The sequence below is a fragment of the Ranitomeya imitator genome, chromosome 4 (assembly GCF_032444005.1).
Source record: "Ranitomeya imitator isolate aRanImi1 chromosome 4, aRanImi1.pri, whole genome shotgun sequence".
In the NCBI taxonomy this organism is placed as follows: Eukaryota; Metazoa; Chordata; class Amphibia; order Anura; family Dendrobatidae; genus Ranitomeya; species Ranitomeya imitator.
The window spans coordinates 646325744-646343098 of NC_091285.1; positions in this window are offsets into that span (position 1 = coordinate 646325744).

A 17355-nucleotide genomic window follows, 5' to 3' on the forward strand; every position below is an offset into this window, starting at 1 on the left:
TCCAGCACGCTCGGGTGTCCTCCAAGTATTTATGACTGCTCGGAGATTTAGGTTTCATTGCCGCAGCTGAATGATTTACAGCTACTTGCCTGCTTGATTACATGTGGGGATTCCCTAGCAACCAGGCAACCCCCACATGTACTCAGCCTGGCTAATAGCTGTAAATCATTCAGCTGCGGCAATGAAACCTAAATCTCCGAACACTAACAAATACTTGGAGATCATCCGAGCGTGCTAGGGAAAACCCGAGCAACGAGTATATTCGCTCATCACTAGATATGAAACATGGTTTACATACAGTAAATCATTTCAAATCCGTTATATTTTTACATATCCCTCACTAATAATGTTAGTAGTGTGTGTGTGCAAAATATGTGGGCGCTCTAGGTGTTAAAATAAAGGGTTAAATCACGGAAAAAAACCTGTTGTGGGCTCCCGCGCAATTTTCTCTGCCACTTTATTCATAATGTGTGTGTTTACTTAACCCTTTACTAATATTGGATTAATGGATAGGTGTCTTATTGACATCTCTCCATTATTAACCAGGCTTAATGTCACCTTACAATAGCAAGGTGACATTAATCCCTTATTACCCCATATCCCACTGCTACAGGGGAGTGGGAAGAGAGAGGCTAAGTGCCAGAAGAACCATGTCTCATATCCTGTCGGGTTTGGTAAGGAGATAGCAAAAGCCGGCAATTGAATTACCGGCTTTTCTGCTATCTGGTGCTGTATGAAATATAAGTATATATGTGTGTGTCAATGATATATATATATATATATATATATATATATATATACTGTATATATATATACAGTACAGATTCCTGACTCCTAACTACTGAGCATGTACTGTATATCTACCTATACTATTTTTTGTGTAGACATTTATTCTATCTATTGTAACCTGTCAGTGTGATTTTACTGTACACCGCACTGAATTGCCGGCTTTTCTATAGAACACCGCTGCGTATTTCTCGCAAGTCACACGTGTGGTCCGTGTGTAATCCGTATTATTCTCGCCCCCATAGACTTTCATTGGCGGATTTTTTGCGCAATACGCTGACAAACGCAGCATGTTGCGATTTTCTCAGCCCGTAAAATACAGCTGTGAAATATACGGCAGATAGGAGCTGCCCCATAGAGAAACATTGGTCTGAGTGCAATGCGTAGTTTTTGCTCCTCTCGCTCGTCCATTTTCCTCTCTAGTGTGACCCCGGCCTAACACTCTGCCCTTAAAAATAAGTGTGTTATTAAAATGCCCTCTGCATAAAAATATCCATCCAAACTATGCTCTAAATAAGCCTTGTATGATACATGGCCTCCACACTGTCCGCCTTAATGAGCTACACCCACCACACCTTAATGAGGTATAACCACCCCACTGGCTGCCATTATCAGCTACTGTATAACTGCTATACCATCTGCCCTTATGAACAATGGCTCATACCATGGCTGTCCCCTCTCTAGTTTTCCCTTACACTCTCTACATCTCCACAACAAAGGCATAGCTAGGGTTTTGCTTTGAGGGGCGCCGGGAGGGGGGGGGGGGGGTTGTGGGGTAGAGGCGATATTTCTGAGTGAGCCCCTAACCAGGCAGCTTTGATTACAACGGGTGACGCACCTTAATAGTGGGGGAGAACTTCAGCAGATGACCGCGCTGCTACTGAAAATAATCTCTATATAAAGACCAATATGGATATTACCGCCATATGGTCAGTGGTAGATACCAGCCCTACAGAACATATAAGAGATCACAGCACAGTTACAGATAATGTCTTACCGCTGACGTTCTTTCTGATGGAATCGTTTTCTTTTCCCGTCTTTTCCATCTGGCCCAGACCGACACGACAACTTCTTCTAGCCAAGACTCGTCTGCAGAGACAACAAAAACACATTTCACTTCTCATATTCCAGCCCCATCACCATCTATTCCCAACCTGCACAAACTCCTCATCCTGCTGATATCCCAATACTGAGCCGCTGCTGCCGTATGTGACCCTATTACTGCACCTGATATCCCAATACTGAGCCGCTGCTACCGTATGTGTCCCTATTACTGCCCCTGATACCCCAATACTGAGCCACTGCTGCCGTATGTGTCCCTATTACTGCCCCTGATACCCCAATACTGAGCCGCTGCTGCCGTATGTGACCCTATTACTGCACCTGATACCCCAATACTGAGCCGCTGCTTCCGTATGTGTCCCTATTACTGCCCCTGATACCCCAATACTGAGCCGCTGCTTCCGTATGTGTCCCTATTACTGCCCCTGATACCCCAATACTGAGCCGCTGCTGCCGTATGTGTCCCTATTACTGCACCTGATACCCCAATACTGAGCCGCTGCTTCCGTATGTGTCCCTATTACTGCCCCTGATACCACAATACTGAGCCGCTGCTTCCGTATGTGTCCCTATTACTGCCCCTGATACCCCAATACTGAGCCGCTGCTGCCGTATGTGTCCCTATTACTGCATCTGATATCCCAATACTGAGCCGCTGCTGCCGTATGTGTCCCTATTACTGCCCCTGATACCCCAATACTGAGCCGCTGCTGCCGTATGTGTCCCTATTACTGCACCTGATACCCCAATACTGAGCCGCTGCTGCCGTATGTGTCCCTATTACTGCACCTGATACCCCAATACTAAGCCGCTGCTGCCGTATGTGACCCTATTACTGCACCTGCTGTGTGATTCTCTGTGCCCTCCAAATTCTAAAGTAACCCTCTATAACATAGTAATGCCGGGTGCAAGTGTCCTAGAAAACAGTGCCCACATTTTGCCCCCTAGAAAGTAACAATTCCCTCTGTGTCATAATGCATCCAAATGGATTAATCCCTTTCTTCCATTGATTAGCGATTTGTAAAATAGGATAAATAATATTATTAGACTGGAAAAGGGTATATACAAAAAGTGAAATATAATGAATAAATTTGAGAGAATATGGGGTCCAGGGTTGGGTACTTCTGGAATGGAATCAAGAGGATTGTTGATGGAGAGGTAATACTGAGGAGAGGAGGGCAAAGCTGGGCCTGATACCGCATTATAATATGTGAATGACTTTTTATCAGGTATTTTGGGTGATCTTATATATTTAGGTCTAGAATAGAAATGTTTTATATAAGAATTCTGCCTTCTACAGGAAGTTAAGATCACACTATTTTGATTGTAAGGTATAATGAATGTGAATTACTGGATAGCATTGAGCTAGATTGTTAGCTATACTGAAATGATGTTTGTTACCCTTAGGTTATTATGTTTGTACTAGATGGTGGCCCGATTCTAACACATCGGGTATTCTAGGATATGTATGTATGTATATATATATATCAGCCACATAGTATATAGCGCAGGCCACGTAGTATATAGGAGTACTACGTGGCCTGTGGTATATACTATGTGGCTGCTATATACATAAAGTACATACATATTGTAGAATACCTGATGCGTTAATATAGGCCACGCAGTAAATAACACAGCCCACGTAGTATATAACACAGCCCACACAGTATATAGCAGCCAAATATAGGCCACGCAGTAAATAACACAGCCCACACAGTATATAGCAGCCACGCAGTATATAACACAGCCCACGTAGTATGTAACACTGGCCACATAATATATAGCACAGCCCACATAGTATCTTACAGTGGCCACGTAGTATTTATCACGCAGTATAGAACACAGCCACGTAGTATATAACACTGCCCACGTAGTATATAGCAGCCATTTAGTATATAACGCAGCCCACGCAGTATAGAACACAGCCCACATAGTATCTAACACTGGCCAGGTAGTATATAGCAGCCACGCAGTATCTAACACAGCCCACGTAGTATTTAGCAGTGTGGGCACCGTATCCCTGTTAAAAAAATAATTAAAATAAAAAATAGTTATATACTCCCCCGCCGGGATCCAGCGTAGATCCAGCGCAATCTTTCGTTCCCAGGATGCATTGCGAAATTACCCAGATCACTTAGCGGTCTCGCGACAGAGGCCGCAACCAATGAATATCCGTGACAAACAGACAGAAGGACAGACAGAAAGACGGAAGTGACCCTTAGACAATTATATAGTAGATGTGGTTCTTTATGTGAAGGTTGCTAATGATGTTTGTAACGAAACTAAAAGATAAAAAATTGTTTCAATAGAAATTATTTGATTAAAAAAAACAATGCCCTCTGTGTGCCGGTTTTACAGTCACAGTTGTTAGGAGTCGAGTTCCTGCCGCTGCACAGGGAGAATCTCGAACCTTGTCTGCTGTGGTCTCTCATTCTGCATCAGCCACAGTGTGCAAAGGGTTACTGCTGCCTTTCCAGGCTCTGCCATTGTAGCCAGTACTGATCAGCGGCGAGCAGATGTCTCTGGGACGAAGTCCTGCTTTTCCCCTTCTGAGCATGCGCAAAGGAAGACCTCTCAGTTGAGGTCTGGTGTCACATGGTCAGGTACTGCAGTAGCTCCTATTGGTTTTCCAGGAAGGTCCTGAAGTTGCTCAGTTACTGTAGCAGTTCTCATTGGTCCTCTAGGAAGGTCCTGAACTTGCTGCAGCTATAAAAGGCTTGCATGGCCGCACGGCCATGCGCTAGTATACACTTGTTTATGTGTGTGTGAAAGTCGCTCTTTAATCATCCCCTCCCTTGTATTTGAATGCTCGCGTAAGGAGGATGATTGTAATCTAGCCCCCGACTTGTTACCAACACTTGTACACAAACAGCGTCTATTGCTGTGACCGCCAATGCGGCGCCGTGCGCTATCACCACGCTTTCCAAACCTGGATGATTAGTGGCGTCCGTCAGTGCGGTATTATTATTTCCGTTACATGCAGTACTGCGGCCCTGTGACGCAACAGGGTTCGCTTCTTTCACACAGGGTGAAGCTAACCCATGTGTGTATTCTCATTGTACCGCCATATAGTCCGTCATTGCTTAGCAGCAGGTTCCATCTCTACACAGTGGACCCCGGGCTGCGAAAGCACCTTATTCCTTTTCTATAATTATTTGGTGCGTTCCGCTAGCCCTAACATCAGTAACCTGAGTTCCCCTATAGCAGTAAGTGCCCACTTTATATTTAATAATGTCCAGAGTTTCCCCCCTGTTCAGCTCCCCTATACACAGTATAATGCCCCTCACTGTATAGTACCACCCACACAGAATACTGACCCTTTAGTAGCCCCCAAACTGTTTGATGGCTCCAACACTGTATGATAGCCCCCTAGATAGCCTCCATAGAGTGTAATGCACCAGATAGTCCTCAATATAGTATAGTGCACTTCCCATAGGCAGACTCTATATAGTATAGTATAATACATTCTTCATAGGTAGACTCTATATAGAATATTCCATTCCCAATAGGCAGACTCTAAATAGTATAATGCACCCCCCATAGGCAGACTCTATATTGTATAATGCATCCCATAGGCAGACTCTATATTGTATAATGCACTCTCCATAGGCAGACTATATAGTATAATGCATCCCCATAAGCCTCTATAGTATAATGCACCCCCCATAGGTAGACTCTATATAGTATAATGCACCCCAATAGGCAAACTCTATATAGTATAATGCACCCCCATAGACCTCTATAGTATAATGTACACCCCATAGGCAAACTCTATATTGTATAATGCACTCCAATAGGACATACAAAAGGGACATGTGAAGGCCTTAGTATGTGACAGCAGCCAAATGTAAAAACACAGAATAAATCTGTTATTGCTGTAATCGCACCGACCCAACAAATAAAGTTGTCTAATCACTTATAACACACAAGGAACGGCATAAAAATAAATAGAACAAATTCTTCACCTGCTGTTGATTTGTTCATTCTGCCTCCCAAAGATCGCAGTAAGGCTCAGCTCATATTTATCCTGTGCTCTACGCTGAGCGCTTACACCAGGGTTTCTGTGTAAATCTCTGAAATATATGATTCAAATGGAACCCCCGGCAGAACATTCCCTATAATGAGGCAGATGGAGACACTGTGGACGCCTTCTGGCCTATGATCCGGCTGTGTTCATCTTTTTAGCCGTGCATAAAAGTGTGGTCCGCCACAATTTTGTGCACTTGTGAAAAAAAGGAAAACGTTGAACAGAGGCCAGACATAGTCCAGAGTAACTTTGCTGCTTCATTATAGTAGGTGGCTCCCTCGTGGGTTTCATCTGAATCACATCACTTGGAGATTTAGATGGAAATCCCGATGTAAGTGCTTGGATAAATATGATTCCAAATGTTAAGTAAAATGTTCCCAACAAAAGCTTCAACTCAATCCACAAAAAGCTAAGTCTCCACTCTCTGTTAACGGAAATATAGTTGGCTTCTGTGTTACTGATAGGTACAAAGGCTCTGGAAAGCGCTATAGCTCCTCGTACCCCAAAAGAAATTCAGTAAACTCTGTGCTTCCAAATGCCCCCTGCTCCCTTCTGAGCCCCACAGTGTTCAAAACCCACAATTAAAGTCCACGTTTTGCATTTCTATAGCGATGACATCCTGCCTAACTTCCAGGTGCATGTCTCCAGAAGCATAAGCTGGGCATAACGTACTGGGCACTACAATGCACTGGGCACTACAACTTACTTGGCACTATATTGGCAGTTTGCAATTTTCACTTAGCAACATCCACTGCTGCTTGTTTCTGGAAAACACCCATGGAGTCAAAATAGATACTAAACCTGTAGATAAATTCCCAAATGGGGTACAATTTCCAAAATGGGGTCCTTTGAGGGGGATTCTTTTCTTCTAGTACTTAGGGGCTCTGTATATGGAGTCCACAAACTATTCTAGGAAAATCTTCGCTCTGGCCCTCCTGACTGTCGCCGTGTGGCTAAGCAATACTGTTCGGTCACATATGGGGTATTTCTACATGCAACAGAAATTGTGGGACAAATTTTGGTGCCGAAAATGTAAAATCTTGGGCTAAAACAAAGTTTTTGTAGTAAAAATTTAATTATTTTTTCTTCACTGCCCTATGGCATAAAATTCTGTGACCCACCCATGGTGTCAATATGATCACTGCACCTCTAGATGAGGTCATTGAGAGGTATAGTTTGTAATATTGAAGCTTCTGCTGTTCGGTCACCTCAGGTGCTCTACCAAAATGACATGGCACCCTCAAACCATTCTAGCAAAATCTAAACTCCAAAATGGGGCTTCTTCCCATCTGAGCTTTGCACTGCACATCAAAAGTAGTTTTGCCCTTATATGGGGTATTGGTGTACTTAGGAGAAATTGCACAACAAATATGGGGGTCCATTTTCTCTTGATATCCTTGTAAAAATGAAAAAAAGTGGGGCTAAAACATTTTGTGGGAAAAATATTTATTTATTTATTCATTTTCACAGATCAACGTTGTAAAATTCTGTGAAGCATCTGTTGATTCAAGGTGCTCACCAACCATCTAGATAAATTCCTTGAGGGGTCTAGTTTCCAAAATGTGGTCACTTGTGGGGGGTTTCCACTGTTTAGGCACATCAGGAACTCTCCAAATGCAACATGACACCCGTAGAACATTTTATCAAAATCTGCATTCCAAAACATCACTCCATCCTTTCTGAGCCCTGCCGTGTACCCAAACAGTAGTTTTCACCCACTTATGGCTTATCTGCGTACTCCGGAGAAATTGCACAACAAATTTTGGTGTCCATTTTCTCCTGTTACCCTTGTGAAAGTAAAAAAATTGCATCTGAAATATCATTTTTGTGGAAAAAATGTGATTTTGTATATTCACTGCTCAACATTATAAACTTCTATTAAGCACCTGGGGTTTCAAGGTGCTCACCATACATCTAGAAAAGTTCCTTTAGGGTCTAGTTTCCAAAATTGGGTCACTTGTGGGACGGTTTCCACACTTTAGGCACATTAGGGGCTCTCCAAACACGACATGTCATCTGATAATGATTCCAGCTAATTTTTCCATTCAAAAACTGAAATGGTGCTCCTTCCCTTCCAAGCCTTGCCATGCACCAAAACAGTAGTTTTCTTCCACATATTGTGTATCGGCATACTCAGGAATAATTGTACAAAGAGCTTCATGGTGAATTTTCTCCTGTTTTACTTGTGAAAATAAAAAAAATTGGGTCTGAAAAAATGTTTTTATGGGGAAAACGTTATAAAGTTCTGTGAAGCACCTAGGGGTTCAAGGTGTTCACCACACATCTAGATACATTCCTTGATGGGTCTAGTTTCCAAAATGAGGTCACTTGAGAAGGGGTTCCACTCTTTTGGCACATCAGGAGCTCTCCAAACACAACATGGCATCTGCTAATGATTCCATCAAATTTTGCATTTAAAAAGTGAAATGGCGCTCCTCTCCCGAGCCCTGCTGTGCATCCAAACACTAGTTTTCCTCCACATATGGGGTATCGTCTTGCTCAGAAGATATTGCACAACAAATTTTGGGATTAATTTTCTCCTATTACCCTTGTAAAAATAAAATAAAATTAGATGTAAAGTAAATTTTTTGTGAGAAGAGCTAAATGTTAATTTTTTTTTCCAAATTCTTTTAATTCCTGTGAAGTACCTGAATGGTTAACAAACTTCTTGAATGTGGTTTTAAGCACTTTGAGGGGTGCAGCTTTTAAAATGGCCGCTCATTCTAAAGCAAAATCTGATGGTTAAAAGATGTTGGGAAAGACGACGAAAAAAAGCAAAAATAAAGGTTACTTTGGGACACAATGACGACTGTGTCTTGAAGTGTTTTCCGTCTGAAAAACTTCACGGAATCAAAGAAATCGTGTACACACACCCTGTCAGTGCCTGCCCATACCCTTTAGATAGAAGTTAAGACCACCATACACATTAGACTAGATTTGGACAAACCCGCTAATACCAACGGGTTTCTCTGACTGTCCAATGTGTATGAGGGCCTCTGACTGATGATTATCGTGAGACATTAGAATCCAGCTTTTCTGATTTCAGACTGTAGAGCCTTTTGTCCTGCTGGGAAACCTGCGCACCATGCGCAGGCCCTGGGAGTAGGAAGCCTCTACAGGAGATGCTACCGAGGTGGTGAGTATGTCAGTGTCCCTGAGGGGAGGATTGAGAAGGACAATGCAGGGACGCTGGAGCTGGCGGAGAAGGACAATGCAGGGACGCTGGAGCTGGCGTTACAGTTTTAAAGTGTAGTGAGGTCATCATACCTGCTGCACTAAGATATCAGTCGCCGAAGAAGAATGATGGAGGAGGGAGCATCAGCTGACCCTCCCTCCTCCATCATTGGTTTCAACTATATCGGCATCCAGGTTTTCAGTGCAGTTGAACGTGAGATGATGGGTGAGGCCCCTTTGGCAGTACCCACTGGTACCTGTGTACCTAATATTGTTGCAGGAGTTTCATAATTCCATCTTGAGAGGTCATCTTGGGGTCACAACTATGCAGAAAGCTATTGCTAGATTCGTTTGGTGGCCTTCAATGAATAATGACATGAAAGATTTTGTATCCGCTTGTGAAGTTTGAACACGCACTAAAGTCCTAAAGTCTGTAATAACTGTCCGGCGGGGAAATTGACTCCATTGCCAATTCCAGAAAGACCGTGGACTAATCTGTCCAAGGATTTTGTCGCTAATTTGCCTCTGTCTGGTGGGAAGACTGTTATTTGGGTGGTGGTTGACAGATTCAACAAACAGGCACATTTTGTTTATTTTTTTTTGTCAGGGTTACCTAATACTGAGACACTCTCCAGATTGTTTATTTCTCATATTGTAAGGTTACAAAGGGATCCCTCTTAACCAGGGCCGGTGTTAGGGAAAGGCAGACTAGGCAGCTGCCTGGGGCCCCCACTCCCTTGAGGGCCCCCAGCATCTACAGCAGAAGCTTCACTGATAATAGCCTGCACTAACCCCGCTGCCTCCTCATCACTACCAGAGCTACTGCCTCACCAACACCGGAGCTCTTGCAACCCTCAACCTATTGTCTCATTCCCCATAATCCTGTAGAATGTAAGCCTGCAAGGGCAGTGTCCTCACCCCTCTGTATCAGTCTGTCATTGTTAGTTTGTTTACTGTAAGTGATATCTGTAATTTGTATGTAACCCCCTTCTCATGTACAGCACCATGGAATCAATAGTGCTATATAAATAAATAATAATAATAATGTGGCACCCCAGGGTCCTGGTCGTCACATGGTATTGCTTCCTCTCGGGGAGAGTGATGCTACGTTTGGAGGCAAAGAAGGATAACTGCATCCAAGTATCACAAACATGCAACATGTTCACACTCCAGACCAGAAGGGGGAGCTCTAAGCCTGTTTTAGGTGAACTCCCCTATAAGAACATCCTGATCTGGAGGGAAAGGGCTCAGTTCCTGTCAGAAAGACAGAGGGAAAGGAAGCAGAGGAGCCGTGTAGCCTGAAGTGCTACAGCTCCTGGGAAGAGACATTCAGAAGGCAGAACTGTTTTGCAGCGAGAGGGGGACAAGACCTGCACAGGCTGCCTCCTTCTGAGGCGCAGAATCCCGGTAGCTGGAACACCGAGGGAGTAAGGACCTTTATGATTTACTCCAGAGACCGGCAGGACAGCTAATTGCAGATTACCGGTCCGCACCTACACCCAGGAGGCACGGTGGCACCCCTCAGAGGTCGGGGCGTGATAGAGTCCCTATAAACAGCCTCAAGCCACCAGTCATACGGGTATTGTCCTATCCAATTACGGGGGACAGAGAGAGAGACATTACATCTGTGAGGACCTTATGTGAAGCCATAGGCAGTAAGGGACTACACCACTACAGCGCAAGGGAAGGCTATGATTTCCACCTGGACAATACGATGTTGTGCATAAATATGTGATTCTTCAGAATTTGTTTTAGTCTTTGCCTGATGAAGAGACGTATGTAGTCTCGAAAGCTTGCAATTTGTTACCATCTTTTCAGTTAGCCATTAAAAGGTATCAACCACTGAGGACTCTCAATTCTAAATATGGTGCAATATGTGAGCATTAGGGGCCTAATTTTAAACTTTTTCCTAGGGTCCCACTTTGTCTAAAACCAGCCCTGCTCTTAACATTGTGTCTGATACGGGGCTGAAATTTGTCTTCAAGTTCTGGAGAGCTTTTTGTAAAAAAAAACTGGGGATTGACTTGTTATTTTCATCTGCCTACTACTCTTAAACCAATGGTCAAACACAAAAGGACAAATCAATCTTTGGAAAAAAAGGTAAGATGTTTTGTTGCTGCTCGGTAGGAGGACTGGTCTACATTCTTACCTCTTGCTGAGTTCACCTTTGACAGTCGGATCAATCATTTGATTGGAACGTCGCTTTTTGTGTAATTATGTTTTTAATCCCCATTTTGGTGAATTTTCTAGTATAAGTTCTGAATGTCCTGGGGTGGAGGTCACCATACAGAAACTTGGGGATGTCTGAAGGGAGGTTCAAAATAATATTGGGGCCGCTGTGATTAGCCAAAAATGGAAGGCCGATAGAACATTTTCATCGGGTTGTGCCTTTAAAGTAGGTGATAAGGTTTGGTTGTGATCTAAAAATACTAAATTGAATACCGTCGACGAAATTTGGTCCGAAGTTCATTGGTACTTATGAGATTCTGGAGGTGGCCAATCCTGTGGCTATTAGGTTGAACCTTCCTCCATCTCTTCACATCCCTAACTTCCTCCATAGATCCCTGTTAAAGGAGTTTGTCCCCTTAGTTTTATCTCTTTCATCCCCGCCCCTACGTTTTTTGTCGATGGCTGTTTAGAGTATGAGGTACAGAATATTGTAGATTCTCGGAAGGTCCAAAATTCCTTCCAGTACCCCATCTCTTGGAAGCGATATGGCCTGTAAGAGAGATCCAGGTCCCAGCTCGAAATGTGAAGACCGATCGCCAGGTAAGGGCTTTCCATTCCAGATTTTCTGCGAAACCTGGGGGTCAAGTGGGCACCTAGAAGAGGGGGTGCTGTCACAATTCCACCAATCACAGTGTCCTAAGGATGCTGTGACAATTCAGCCATCCTCTAGGATCAGGGGCACGCTGAGCTGTCAGGATTGTGAGTAAAAGCTCAGCTGACCAATCTAGGTGTCACCTGTTCTGTGTGATTACCTGGTTATTTAACTGCCTGGCAATGATTAGAACATTGCCAGTTGTAAGTTAGCTCAAGTGGTGTATGTTTGCTCTGAGTTTTTATATTCTGATCTTTGTTGCCTGACCTTGGATTTGCCTTTGACCATCTGTTTGCCTAGCACCTTTGTTTACCTAGCACCACCCTTGCCTAGCAATTCCGACCCCAGAATGTGCCTAACTACATCTTTGTCTCACCCCGCTGTTTATGACATTGCCTCCTGGCATATGACCTCGGACTCCTTGACTCACGGTTTGGACGTGAGATGTGACTTAGCATCACAATCTGACTGAGAATCACTGGACACTGAATCATATACTCTAACCAGGGCTACCGAATGGGTAGCATTATATGTATGCACGGACATTTAGAACCTTATGAGTAGACTTCTTACCGCAGGACATGGTCATATCTGTAGCCATATTGATATTCGTGCTTCTGGCATTCCTTTAAGCATTTGGCTTGAACAACAGCAATTGATGGAGATGGAGAGCAACCTGTTGCCTAAGCCTTCTTGAAAGCGTCAAACACTTTCGATAGATGATTTTCACTTACCCAATATACACAAGTGCTACACAAACAACACACAAGTGTTCTGAATGCACCTGAGTGCCAAGCAAACACACAACCAGACCCGAGAGATGTTTACTGACTTCTAGGACCACTCTACAGAGAGACAATCCCCCTCCACTCTCCTGGAACTAGTCACCTTCTTCTTACCTTATATACCCCGGGAAGCTGAAAACATCCCACATAATAATGACCCCACACCAACGGTCTACACTATATTATCAATCTATGGAGTCAAGACTAATAAAATGCTCTTCGGAGCACATCTATTAACTCGCAAACCAAAGTTGTAATTTTATAAATGGAGTGGACACAGACCATCCATCTGTCACGTAGTGCCTTGAGACTGTGGGCGCTAAGCAGGTTCCTAGTACTAGGGGCACCCTAGTCTATCCCTGTCTCCTGGATTACTCCTGAAGATGGAGGTGCCGGGTTCACATGCTTTCCTATGCTCCTATATCAACCCTGATCTGTCCCCTCGCTTACGCAGGGAGGTGGAAAGCAAAGGTGTATGTGATAACATGAACCAGACAAACAGGGATAAATGAAAATAACAATTGTAGAGATACAGGGTTAATGGATGCTCTCGTCCGCTAGCCCAGCTGTCTTTAGAAAGACTGCATGGACCAGGACTCATACCACTGAATGCTCGCTTTCTCCCTGTGGGCAGAACACTACTCAGACAACACAGGGTGAGGATAAAGCAGTGTGGCAATAATTTATAGAACCACCAGCACACAATAGCATACAGAACAGTCCCAGCAAATACCAAAGATGGTGCAAAATACTCAACCTTCTGCTGACTCGCCGGCATTAGAGCTACTTCCAGAGCCGAATACTCCCACCAGTTGCTCTTAACTTTTGGTGGGCCCTCATAGTGAGGAGGTAACGACAAGCTTAGGAAGCTGACAGTTCATTCATCATTCATTGTCCTCCTTACAGTATATTGCACCCCTCAGAATCCTCCATACAGTATACTGCACTCCCCATAGTCCTCCATGCAGTATGCTGCACTCCTCAGAGTCCTCCATACAGTATACTGCACTCCCCATAGTCCTCCATACAGTATACTACACTCTCCATAGTCCTACATACAGTATACTGCATTTCCCATAGTCCTCCATACATTATATTGCACTCCCCATAGTCCTCCATACAGTATACTGCATTCCCCATAGTCCTCCATACAGTATACTTTACTCCCCATCTCCCCATATTCCTCCATACAGTATACTGCATTCCCCATAGTCCTCCAAACAGTATACTGCACTCCCCATAGTCCTCCATACAGTATGCTGCACTCCTCAGAGTCCTCCATACAGTATGCTGCACTCCCCATAGTCCTCCATACAGTATACTGCACTCCCCATAGTCCTCCATACAGTATACTGCATTCCCCATAGTCCTCCATACAGTATACTACACTCCCCATAGTCCTCCATACAGTGTACTGCATTCCCCATAGTCCTCCATACAGTATACTGCACTCCCCATAGTCCTCCATACAGTATACTGCATTCCCCATAGTCCTCCATACTGTATACTGCATTCCCATAGTCCTCCATACAGTATACTCTACTCCCCAACTCCCCATATTCCTCAATACAGTATACTGCACTCCCCATAGTCCTCCATAAAGTATACTGCATTCTCCATATTCCTTTATACAGTATACTGCACTCCCCATACTCCTCCATACAGTATAGTACATTTTCCATAGTTCTCAATACAGTATACTGCACTTACCATAGTTCTCCATACAGTATACTGTACTCCCCATATTCCTCCATACAGTATACTACACTCCCCATAGTCCTCCATACAGTATACTGCATTCCCCATATTCCTTTATACAGTATACTGCACTCCTCATATTCCTCTATACAGTATACTGCATTCCCCATATTCTTTTATATAATATACTGCACTCCCCATAGTCCTCCATACAGTATACTGCATTCCCCATATTCATCTTTACAGTATACTGCACTCCTCAGTCCTCCATGCAGTATACTGCATTACACATATTAATTTACACAGTATATATTGCACTCCTCTTAGTCCTCCATACAGTATACTTCATTCCCCATAGTCCTCCATACAGTATATTGCACTCCTCTTAGTCCGCCATACAGTATACTGCATTCTCCATATTCCTTTATGCAATATACTGCACTCCCCATAGTCCTCCATACAGTATATTGCACTTCTCTTAGTCCTCCATACAGTATACTGCATTCCCCATAGTCCTCTATACAGTATACTGCACTACCCAAATTCTTCCATACAGTATACTGCATTCCCCATAGTCCTCTACACAGTATACTACACTCCCCATAGTCCTCCATACAGTATATTGCACTCCCCATAGTCCTCCATACAGTATACTGCACTCCCCAATTCCCCATATTCCTCCATACAGTATACTACACTCCCCATAGTCCTACATACAGTATACTGTATTCTCCATATTCCTCCATACAGTTTACTGCACTTCCCATAGTCTTCCAAACAATATACTGCACTCCTCATACTCCTCCATACAGTATACTGCATTTCCCATAGTCCTCCATACAGTATAATGCACTCCCCATAGTCCTCCATACAGTATACTGCACTCACCATAGTCCTCCATACAGTATACTGTATTCCCCATATTCCTCCATACAGTATGCTGCCCTCCCCATAGTCCTCCATACAGTATACTGCATTCCCCATATTCCTTTATACAGTATACTGCACTCCTCATATTCCTCTATACAGTATACTTCAATCCCCATAGTCCTCCATATAGTATACTGCATTCCCCATATTCCTCTATACAGTATACTGCACTCCTCATAGTCCTCCATACAGTATACTGCATTTCCCATATTCCTCTTTACAGTATACTGCACTTCCCATAGTCCTCAATGCAGTATACTGTATTCCACATATTCATTTACACAGTATATTGCACTCCTCTTAGTCCTCCACAAAGTATACTTCATTCACCATAGTCCTCCATACAGCATATTGCACTCCTCTTAGTTCTCCATACAGTATACTACATTCCCCATAGTTCCACATAGAGTATACTGCATTCCCCGTAGTCCTCTATACAGAATACTGCACTACCCAAAGTCTTCCATACAGTATACTGCATTCTCCATAGTCCTCTATACAGTATACTGCACTCTCCATAGTCATCCATTCAGTATACTGCATTCCCCATAGTCCTCTATACAGTATATTGCACTCCCCATAGTCCTCCATACAGTATACTGCACTCCCCATAGTCCTGCATACAGTATACTGCACTCTCCATAGTCATCCATTCAGTATACTGCATTCCCCATAGTCCTCTATACAGTATATTGCACTCCCTATAGTCCTCCATACAATATACTGCACTATCCATAGTTCTCTATACAGTATACTGCACTCCCCATAGTCCTCCATACAGTATACTACATTCCCCATAGTCCTCTATACAATATTCTGCACTCCCCATAGTCCTCTATTCAGTATACTGCACTCCCCATAGTCCTCCATACAGTATACTGCACACCCCATAGTCCTACATACAGTACACTGCACTCCCCATAGTCCCCCATACAGTATACTGCACACCCCATAGTCCTCCATACAGTATACTGCACTCCCCTTAGTCCTCCATACAGCATACTGCACTCCCCATAGTCCTACATACAGTACACTGCACTCCCCATAGTCCTCCATACAGTATACTGCACACCCCATAGTCCTCCATACAGTATACTGCACTCCCCTTAGTCCTCCATACAGTATACTGCACAACCCATAGTCCTACATACAGTATACTGCACTCCCCATAGTCCTCTATACAGTATATTGCACTCCCCATAGTCCTCCACACAGTATACTGCACTCCCCATAGTCCTACATACAGTATACTGCATTTCCCGTAGTCCTCCATACAGTATAATGCACTCCCCATAGTCTTCCATACAGTATACTGCATTCCCCATAGTCCTCCATACAGTATACTGCACTCCCTATAGTCCTCCATACAGTATACTGCACTACCCATAGTCCTCTATACAGTATACTGCACTCCCCATAGTTCTCCATACAGTATACTGCACTCCCCATAGTCCTCCATACAGTATACTGCACTCCCCATAGTCCTCCATACAGTATACTGCACTCCCCATAGTCCTCTATACAATATTCTGCACTCCCCATAGTCCTCTATTCAGTATATTGCACTCCCCATAGTCCTCCATACAGTATACTGCACACCCCATAGTCCTACATACAGTACACTGCACTCCCCATAGTCCTCCATACAGTATACTGCACACCCCATAGTCCTCCATACAGTATACTGCACTCCCCTTAGTCCTCCATACAGTATACTGCACTCCCCATAGTCCTACATACAGTACACTGCACTCCCCATAGTCCTCCATACAGTATACTGCACACCCCATAGTCCTCCATACAGTATACTGCACTCCCCTTAGTCCTCCATACAGTATACTGCACAACCCATAGTCCTACATACAGTATACTGCACTCCCCATAGTCCTCTATACAGTATATTGCACTCCCCATAGTCCTCCACACAGTATACTGCACTCCCCATAGTCCTACATACAGTATACTGCATTTCCCGTAGTCCTCCATACAGTATAATGCACTCCCCATAGTCTTCCATACAGTATACTGCATTCCCCATAGTCCTCCATACAGTATGCTGCACTCCCTATAGT